The 9692-nt window shown below is 35.7% G+C and overlaps 1 protein-coding gene across 4 annotated transcripts in view; it reads left to right on the top strand.

Moving 5' to 3' along the window:
• Positions 1–7676: 7676 nt before the first annotated feature.
• LOC129000870 (rho-associated protein kinase 2) overlaps positions 7677–9692 on the top strand; it is a 54086-nt gene continuing 52070 nt past the window's right edge. For all 4 annotated transcript variants that reach the window (XM_054427925.1, XM_054427928.1, XM_054427926.1 and 1 more), the window contains exon 1: positions 7677–7809. The gene's annotated coding sequence lies outside the window, so the exon portion shown is untranslated. The remainder of the gene's footprint in view (positions 7810–9692) is intronic.

The raw sequence follows: 9692 nt of genomic DNA, 5'->3' as shown, positions 1-9692 counted from the left end.
TTTGATAAAAATATATTTCTAAAAAGTTAAAACTGATAATGTTCTGAGATTCGTAGCTGGTCTTTAGCTCGTCAATTTTAATGCTCAAGAGCTCAAATGGAAGCCCTTACATTACTGAATATTTTAAGGCTAGAACGAACTGCAAGCGTTAACAAGAACTGGAGATATAAGATAAATCATTTTTTTAAATGATCAAACTACGAAACGTCCATAAGAAATGTATGGGGGAGAGTTTTTGTTTGAACATATCTTCTAAACGAAAAAAGATATTTAAAAACAGATTTTGGTATTAAAAACAGTGTAATTCTGTAAGTTTGAAATGATGTGTCAGAACGGTATCATTAAATTTAAAAATATATATCTATGTCCAAAATGTCGGATCCAAAATGGCAGCCAAAAACGCGTTCCCTTTAAAAATTGAGTACTAACGACCCAATAAATATCGGTGGTGCTCCCAAGTCAGTTTCTCAAAAAATGTTCATACTAAGTGCATGTGGTATCTTTTTTTCAATATTTTTCCAATGTTGGGAAAAGCCGCCATTTTAAATTGTGATTTTAATGGTTTCCTCGTGCACCGATTCTTGGCAACTTTTAGTATGACATTCTACAAACCCAACACTACAAAATAAAACCATAAAATGTTTTCTTGCAATTTTTTTAAGGTCATATCCTATATTTCTCTGACTAATACTCTTATCTCAAAATTCCTTTCGGGCTCCGCCCCAGTGGCTCTGTAGTTCCCCATGTTAACCTTATGAGTATTCATATTTAAAGGGAATTAAAGAATTTAGGCAACTGTTTCAACTAAAAAAGTTGGTTCTATGATTAAAAGCATTAAAAACTTATAAGATTTACTAACAGAGTACACACAGCACTATATTTATTTTGCATTTATGAAAACTGCCAATTTGAACTAAACAGCAACAAAATACTGTGATATGCAATGAGAACTAACTGTCAAAGTAGTATTGTTCACAGTTATGTTTATGTTTTTAGTTTCAGGAATAATTTGTGATAGCCTATGTTGCAATTTTTTAAATTGATTTTTCTCTATTCTTTAGGTGAAGTGGTAGAACATGGCTATGGTAGATGTGTAATACTAGTATAGCCTACCGTAAATATAATTTAATGTGTATCAAATAGCATCAATGTAAATTCATAAGTATTTAAATTACAACACCAACTAAATGTTCTACCTTTCTCTTAAAAACATTAGTCAGGCCTCTTTTCTTATGGTTTGTTATAATGTACATTCAATAGTATGAAAAATTAAAAAAAAAACTCTCACTACATATAATTTAACATATGTAACCCGAATTTTAAAATACAACGGCAGTTTCATCAATGTTTGTAAATAAAAAAATCACAAACAGCCGAAACTCTATTTCATAATATTACGCAACACGTCACCCGTTCCATAGTCAATGGCATTATTTGCATTTTATTTAGCTTTTAGCTTTGTACTTATTCTCTTCACATTGTCAAATACTATAGTATATTTTCTGTTAGAAATAACCCAAACACCATTTACTGTATTTACTAAGATGAGCAACTTCCTAAGGGCGTAAATCCATTATGGTGGTATAAAATGTAAAATTCTATATAGTATAATTAACATGTTAAATAAGTTTTTATCACAGATCAAGATTTCCTTAGTTTTGTGTTAGATGTGAAATATTCTAGGAACAGATTATATTATTTCATTTACAATAGATCACTTGACTTGTATAGTAAAACTTAAAACAAAATACGTCCACCCCACAAATCTAGGTTTTTGAGTGTTCGTTATATAATTACCAACAGACCTAAACACGTTTCAAGTAATTAAAAACCTTCTCAGGCATGTAGAGAATACAATGAAAATAGTTTCATCATAATCTGTAATGTCGTCTTTCTGGGGAAGACGAGCCTTGCTGCTCTGGAAAAACGAGAAACTTTCCATAGTCGCCTAAGGCTCGTGCGTAAACATTTCTCTCGTGTGCAGCAAAGTGCCACTGGCTGCACTTTACTTTAGGTCCTACACTCATTCGATTGAAAATATCGATCGATATATTGATTAATCGATTGTTTCATTCGAATGAGTGTAGGACCTAAAGTAAAGTGCAGCCGTGCCGTGCCACTTTGCCCACTAGTTACACAAATAACTATTTCTGTAGCTTATATTTGATGCCATATGAGAGCATGTGTTCAATAAACTTGGCCATTTATTTTTTTAATGTACACATTACTTAGGCTATTTTGCCCCCTCGCTTAGGCCTATTTATTTTCACCGGATGACAGAGTAAAATGAATGTTTTATCTATGGTAAAATCTTAAAGTTTTAAAGGATGTGGTTAGCTTACTCTCTAGAACTATCACTTCCACTAAACTTATACTTACAATAAGTTTAACTAACATTGATTAAGTTAAACTTTAACAGAGATAAACAAAATTAAAAATAAATTGACTATTGACATAACCTACACTTCTGCTTCTGACTGTCAGTGACAGCTGGGAGCTGCAGCTGACAGCTGACGCTGACAGCCAACAGTAAAAAAGGCAGAGGCTATTGGCACGTCAGACCACGGCCGCCTTTAACCACAGATAATATGTTATATTATCTGTGCTTTAACTCAGGCCGTGGCCTTCGAACTGGCAACGTCGCAAGTGGTGTTGTAGCAGCTGTAAACATTCCATGGCCACAACATAAGAGGGAAAAACAAAATTGACCTTCCCCCAGCACCGCTTAGCAAAAACAGGAAACTTCTTCAAAATTAACTAAAAAGTGGGATTTTTCAATAAACTGCCTGACACTGCCCGACTTGTTTCTATGAGATATTTTAAAATTAAACTATCCGAGAACTCCTTATTACCAATCATTTTTATACAATAGAAGAATGTTTATCATGTCCTGTTATAATTAACTTTAAGATTTCATTTCATGTTATTGACTGTCATTGGTTCACATCTCGTTACTGTTAATTGATCATTTGTAATTATTGTCGTTGGAATCATATGCATTTGTTTAATTTATTGACTATGCCAATGTCTGTAAATGGATCAAAGGAAATAAAAGATTTCTTGATTCTTCTTCAACAGCAACCACGGAATGCGTACTCCGGAATATTGATAACAGCTTGGTTACTGGCACGATTACTAGAAAAATACGTTACTGGACGACTACGCTTTAAATGTAAGCCTACAGATATAGATTTTCAATTCATATTGTTTTGTTTTTCGATCCTAAATGTTTTATTTTCAATATTTTAATAAATTTATATTCATAAATTTAAATTTAAATCAATAAAGTGCGAATTAATGAGCTGATGTCTTCCACTGCCACCTTTAACTACAGGCCGCAGCCTGGTAGAATTGGCAATGTCGCAAGTGGTGTTGTTTAGTAACATACGTCCCATAAGATAACATGGCAGACAGGTGACATCAGCTCATTAATTCGCACTTTATTGATTTAAATTTAAATTTATGAACATAAATGTATTAAAATATTGAAAATAAAACGTACAGAATTGAAAACCGAAACAAAATGAATCAAAAATCTATATATCTGTACATTTTAAGCGGAGTCAATATTGTCATAGTTCAGTAACCAATCTTTCGAAAATACACAAACACCATTAGATGCTTATACCGAAATACCTGAAATACCTCCTCTTCATCGTTGACCAGCCTGGGCCGGATGGATAGCGTCAAAATAATTAAAAACTACTATTTACACTTTTACAATTAAATAAACATACATTTAAAATATACTGACTGCGCAGCGGCGGTGGATGCTTATGCTAGCGACAGTGTTGTTGAGGTTTCAAAAAATCCTTCAATTGAGTAAAATGGATTTGCTAGGAGAAGTTCCTTTAAGTTCTTGGTGAAAACCTTATCTTCCATGTTTACTAAACATTTTGGCAGGGCATTAAACATCTTAACAGCAACCTGCGGGAAACTATCTCTTGTCATAGCCAGCCTACATCTAGTTGTGTTCAGTTTGTGTGCTCCCCTAATGTTGTGATCATGCTGTTCCCCTCTGTTTTCATGCAGATGCAAGTTGGATTTTATATGAAGCAGGCAACTGAATATATATTGGTTGTATACTGTCAATATGTTAAGTTGCTTAAAGATGGGTTTACACCCAGACAGCACACTTTATCCCAGGGACATCCCATAGTAGTCCCATATGTCCTGAGAATGTCTCGGGATATGTGCGCTATCCTCAGGATATCCCACAAAATCCCGGGACGAGTACGAAATCCACAGGATATCCTACAATATACCGTAATGTCCCGGGATTTGTAAGTTAACCTCAGGATATCCTGTAAAGTCCCGGGATATGTACGAATGCCATAGGATATCCCAGAATGTCCCATGACATCCCGGGACATGTAAAAAATCCACTGGATATCCTGTAATGTCCCGTAATGTCCCGGTAACAAACTGAAGAAAAAAATACTACCACTGATGAAATGTACAGTATATCTAAATTTAAATGTTCAACAAGGCCAATATATAATAATTTGTTTTTTTCACTAGTGCTCTCAGAAATTTGGTTTCCATCTTCAGGCTGTGTTTACACTAGTACAGAAAGTAAATATTTACTTAATAAATTAATTTTAAACAAAGTTAAAACAGATGATTTAAAGGATATTGGAAAAATAAAAAATAATATTAGAAAAATTAATCTTTTGAATTTTGGATATGTTACAGTGTTGTTCTTGATGTAATTATTTTCAGTAATTCCGAATTTATAATTGGGCCGTCTTCATTATTTAACAAATAATTTTGGTATGTTTTTTTTTTCTAAAAATAAGATTCCCACGCATTAAGATGTTGAGGTTTGTAATTTATTTTAAAAGTTTAAGGTTTCCCAGATTGAAAATATGTCTTGTTAATACTATGGCTAGCAAGGGTTGACTTTACTTTACTGACATATTACTACCACTGAGTTCAGGAAAACTAGAGTTCTATCATAGTTGTGTGAAATTTGAATTTAATTCTAACATTAAATTAATAAAACAACAAAAAACTAATTTTAATCATATAACAATCAATTTATTACAGTGCTAATCTAATGGTGATTAAATAATCTATATTCAAATACCAGTATCCTCTCCAACTACCAGAAAAACAATTCAACTACTTGAGGCCTAAACAGATTAACAGAATCATATATAGCCTATACTGTAGTATCAAAAATATTTTAAGTATTGCGACCATTGCAACTGTCGGCTACTCTTTAACCACTTGAAAACACCCATAATCAACAAGCGCAAATAGCTCAGGAGGTAAGGTAAGAGGCTCACAAGGGGAAGGTACCAGGTTCAAAACCCGTCTGGGCCAAAAACTTTTTTCTCGTTTTTTTCTTCAAAATTTGTGTTTATTAACTATTTAATCAGTTTACTAAACTTATAATTAAGCTTTTCATACTAAATCTATATTATTTTGTGTTTTTTATGTTCAGGCCCAGACCACACTTTATCCCAGGGACATCCCATAGTAGTCCCATATGTCCTGAGAATGTCCTGAGGACTACCCTGGGATGACCTCGGATGTCCCACGGATATGAGTGTGAGCTTATCCGTAGGACATCCCCGGGCGGGGACATTACGCATTCCTGTGGATATCCTGTGATATCCCAAGTTGACCATAGGACCACTATGGGATATCTTGCATATCCTGTCGCAATATCCGTGGGATGTCCTGAGGAGAAAGTGTGCTGTCTGGGCATGGCTGCGATCGTTTACTTCCAGTTACAATTCTTATTGCTTGTTTTTGTAGCTTCAGTATACGGATACACCCTGATGATGAGTGGCCCCAGAGTAAGATTCCATAATTTATATGACTATGGAATAAAGAAAAGTATATTGTCATAAGGTACTTCTGCGTGATTTGATGTTTGAGTTTTCTGAGGAGAAAAATTACACGCCTTAGCCTAAGGCACACAGCATCAACGTGGGAGTCCCATTGTAACTTGGGATCCAAGACAAACCCTAATAGTTTTACTGGCTCATCATGAGATGGAGACGTTTTGCTGAGCGTTAATAGAAGCTTCTGAGTTTTGGCTTCATTTAATTTAAGGCCATTGTGCCCAAACCAGCTTCTTGCATTGTTGAACAGTTCATCAGATTTCGCTGCCGCTTCAAGAGGGAGTTGTCCCCTGCCACAGAGAGTTGTGTCATCGGCGTATAGGAGGGTTTCATCATCCCTACCAAGGTCATTCATCAGGATCAAGAACAATGAAGGCCCCAAAATCGATCCCTGCGGGACACCATGGTCCATCTTAGCTGGAGCAGAGAGAGCCCCCTGTATGGCCACCATCTGGCTCCTCTCACAAAGATAGGAGTCTAGTGTTTTGAGCACAATCCCACCTAACCCATATCGAGCCAGCTTCTGAAGAAGAATACTGTGGGAGACAACGTCAAACGCCTTTGACAGATCACATAGGACAATGGACATGGAATGCTTGTCCTCAAAGGCATTTTGTATTCCTTTCACTAGGGAGATGAGAGCTGTAGCGGTAGATTTTCCTTTACGGAAACCATGTTGTGAATTTGAGAAAAGATGGTTAGTCTCAAAATAGTCTACAATTTGGTTTTGCATGATTTTTTCAAGTATTTTTGCCAAACAGGGAATGATGGATATCGGCCTATAGCTCGATGCAGCGTTTACATCTCCTTTCTTGAAAATAGGAACAGTTCTTGAGATTTTTAGACAATCAGGAAAAACACCCGTTGACAGACAGCCATTTATAGCCTTACAGAGGGGTTGAGCAACAGCTTCTATAATATGCTTCAAGATGTGTGGTGTAAGACCATATATGTCTGGACTGTAGGAGTTTGAGAAGTTCTTAGTAATTCTAATGATTTCTGCTGAAGTTGTAGGTCTCCATTTCAAGAAATTTTGTTGTGCCACAGGCACCGCTAGAGCAGCAACGGAACTGTCAGGTTGCATGTCATGAACAATGTCATCTACAGTACTTACAAAGTAGGAATTAAATTCATCAGGGCTTATTTGACTACTAATGGTTGCTCTTGATTTTCTAGATTCGTTTATGACACTCCAAGCTGCCTTACACTTGTTATTGGAGCGCTCAATTTTATGTACAGTATGCAGCTTTTTAGCAGCATCTACTTTAGCCTGATAGTTACGCTTTGCCTTCAAGTATAATGCATATAACCTATCTCTTCGCTCTACTGACGCTTCAGCTTTATACTTGTCAAATATCAGCTGGACAAGCAACCTAAATTTACCAAGCTCAGCTGTATACCAATCATTTGATAGTTTCTTGGTCTTTTTTGGTTTAACAATCACTCTAGGCCTTCCAAACAAAACAGCTTTTACAACACCACTTGCGACGTTGCCACTTCGAACGCCGCGGCCTGGAGTTAAAGGCGGCCGTGTGTCACTTGTCTCCCATGTTATCTTATCGGACGTCTGACTGACACTAAACAACCCTACTTGCGACGTTGCCAATTCTACAAGGCTGCGGCCTGGTTAAAGGTGGCCGTGCCGTGAGTCTTCTCAGCATTTCCAAAGTCAATGATGTTGGTTTTAGAATAAATCATAATGTATCTCAAGGACTTTGAATTCCCATATACTAATACCATAGATAAAACATACTCCCTAAATACTCTATGATGTCTTATAGTTTCAAGAAGTTCGAAGAAAAGAAGAAGTACAAGTAATGAGGAGAGGATTGAAGAATTGAACAATGGTTATGGTGTTAATGTATTAAGTCGGAGTAATGAATAGCAATTTTTCTTTCAGTTTTGGAGAGTTTAGTTAATATTATTAAAGTTGTTGTTGTTCGCTAAGATAGAGGTAAGTTTTCAAATAATTAAAATCGCATGCATTTTAAAATAATTGGAGATAGAAGTGTATTACCGTCGATGAAATTACAGTTAAATCAACTGTTTTTATTGTGAGAGTAGGCTACTTCCATATTATAAGGCAATGGTAAGACGTCAGACTGATTGCTAAACATGAGTAATGATTCGTGTTTTAGTTGTTGATATTTTTATGGATTCGTAGTATTTAAACGTGTCATTTTATGTTTTGAGTTTATGTATTGGCATAATAAACACATTCCCTACAATTATGATATCATAACCATGAGGGGTAAAAGGCTGAGAGCTACATGGTTGTTGATTGATTCTAGTAACAAGACCTTATTCATTTTGAAAAACGAATATAGGCTAACTTCTAGTTGACAGAGTAAATTTTGTTTAACTCGATCCTGTAGTGATAAACCTTAAATTAATGTGCAAGTTAATTAAGTGGTTTTTATCATGGGTTCTATGATCTACGACTAAAAAAGGGGAGTTTTAACTTAGGCTACCAAATTTTAGGGATTAAAACTACAGTACAGACTACAGTAAACTACAGTGGCAGAGGATATGCGTCCAGTAACCAGACGTGGATTACTTAGGCGTACGGCAGTTATTGTCATAACCTAACCTAACTATAACCAAACTTACTGATAGGCCTAGGCCTAATGAAAAAATCGACTGAAGGTTAAATTCTGTTCATAAAATAAAACTATAAATGCATCTAATTCTAACAAATAATGTAGGCCTAAACTTATAAGTTAGTTAAGAAGAAATGGCATTCCAAGCAAAATCTTTGACAAAAAGTTAATGTCACTGATGGGATTCAATCTAGATAGGTAGGCCTACCTTTTGTACATAAACCAAATACTCTATCCACTACATCGTCAACACCGATGGCTGAACCTTGTAGGGTTGTTTTAATGGCATTCCAGGTCCCCACAACCTGGTGACGTCCCTGCCGGTTGATATACGTATCCTCTGCGTAAAAGATAACATTAGAAGAATCAGCAGTTGAGTGCTGTTACCTCAACTAACTATCGTTAAGTTGTACTGTAGTTGAGTGTAATTATGAACAATTTAATATAGGCTATAGGCCTAAATAACAAATCACTGAGCTAATTACTTAATCATGTAGCAGTGTGTATACGTTAAAAGTAGTTAAGGGTTATCAGCCTAAGAACTTAAGTTATTTAAGATCCAACACAAAGAATTTTGAACCCTGAAAATAACTTAAGCAATCTTGGCACAGTACTGTAGGCCTTTGTAAGTAAATGCAAAGATCTTTCCTTTTGAGCTGCTTAAAAAAGGCATGACGTGTTATTATGAAAGCTATAGTAATAGCTACAGGCCTAATACTTGCAATGTATAAGTTAAGTTGATTTTATCCCATCATGTAGGCTACTTAAAATTTATATAGCTTTAACTGTCACCACAACTTTATTCAAGGAATTAATAATAGTTACCTCGGAAGTCGGAAACAGTTCCAAGAGCTTTCTGCGCATGCCCATGCAGAGGAGCCCGTGGGTAGCCTATACGTCGAGTAATAAAATGGAGAACTAGCGCTACAACTTTCAAGTCTGAAAATGTAAAAAACATGAGTTTTTACATTTTTTCTTGATTAGTTTAAATGTATTAAATTCAATTAAATTCATTTTTCTTATTGTGAGAACCAAGAACTAGCACGATACTGTCAGACGGAGCTGGAATTGCGCTGGAGACCACAGCTGGGTGGTCACGTGACCTGCTAGTGACTCTTCAAGCGCTTGTAATATTAAACTGTTTAAACCCTCCAGCGGCTAGAGACACCAGCTCATGCGAGTGTTTCTAGCAGCTGGAGAATCAGTCACATGATGCTGGTTCTATCTGCTAGTTACT

The sequence above is a fragment of the Macrosteles quadrilineatus genome, unplaced genomic scaffold (assembly GCF_028750875.1).
Source record: "Macrosteles quadrilineatus isolate MER2022 unplaced genomic scaffold, UCM_ALF_1.0 Scaffold_8__2_contigs__length_117827958, whole genome shotgun sequence".
In the NCBI taxonomy this organism is placed as follows: Eukaryota; Metazoa; Arthropoda; class Insecta; order Hemiptera; family Cicadellidae; genus Macrosteles; species Macrosteles quadrilineatus.
Note: the sequence above shows the minus strand (reverse complement) of the source record. Positions and strands in the feature narration are given on the sequence as shown.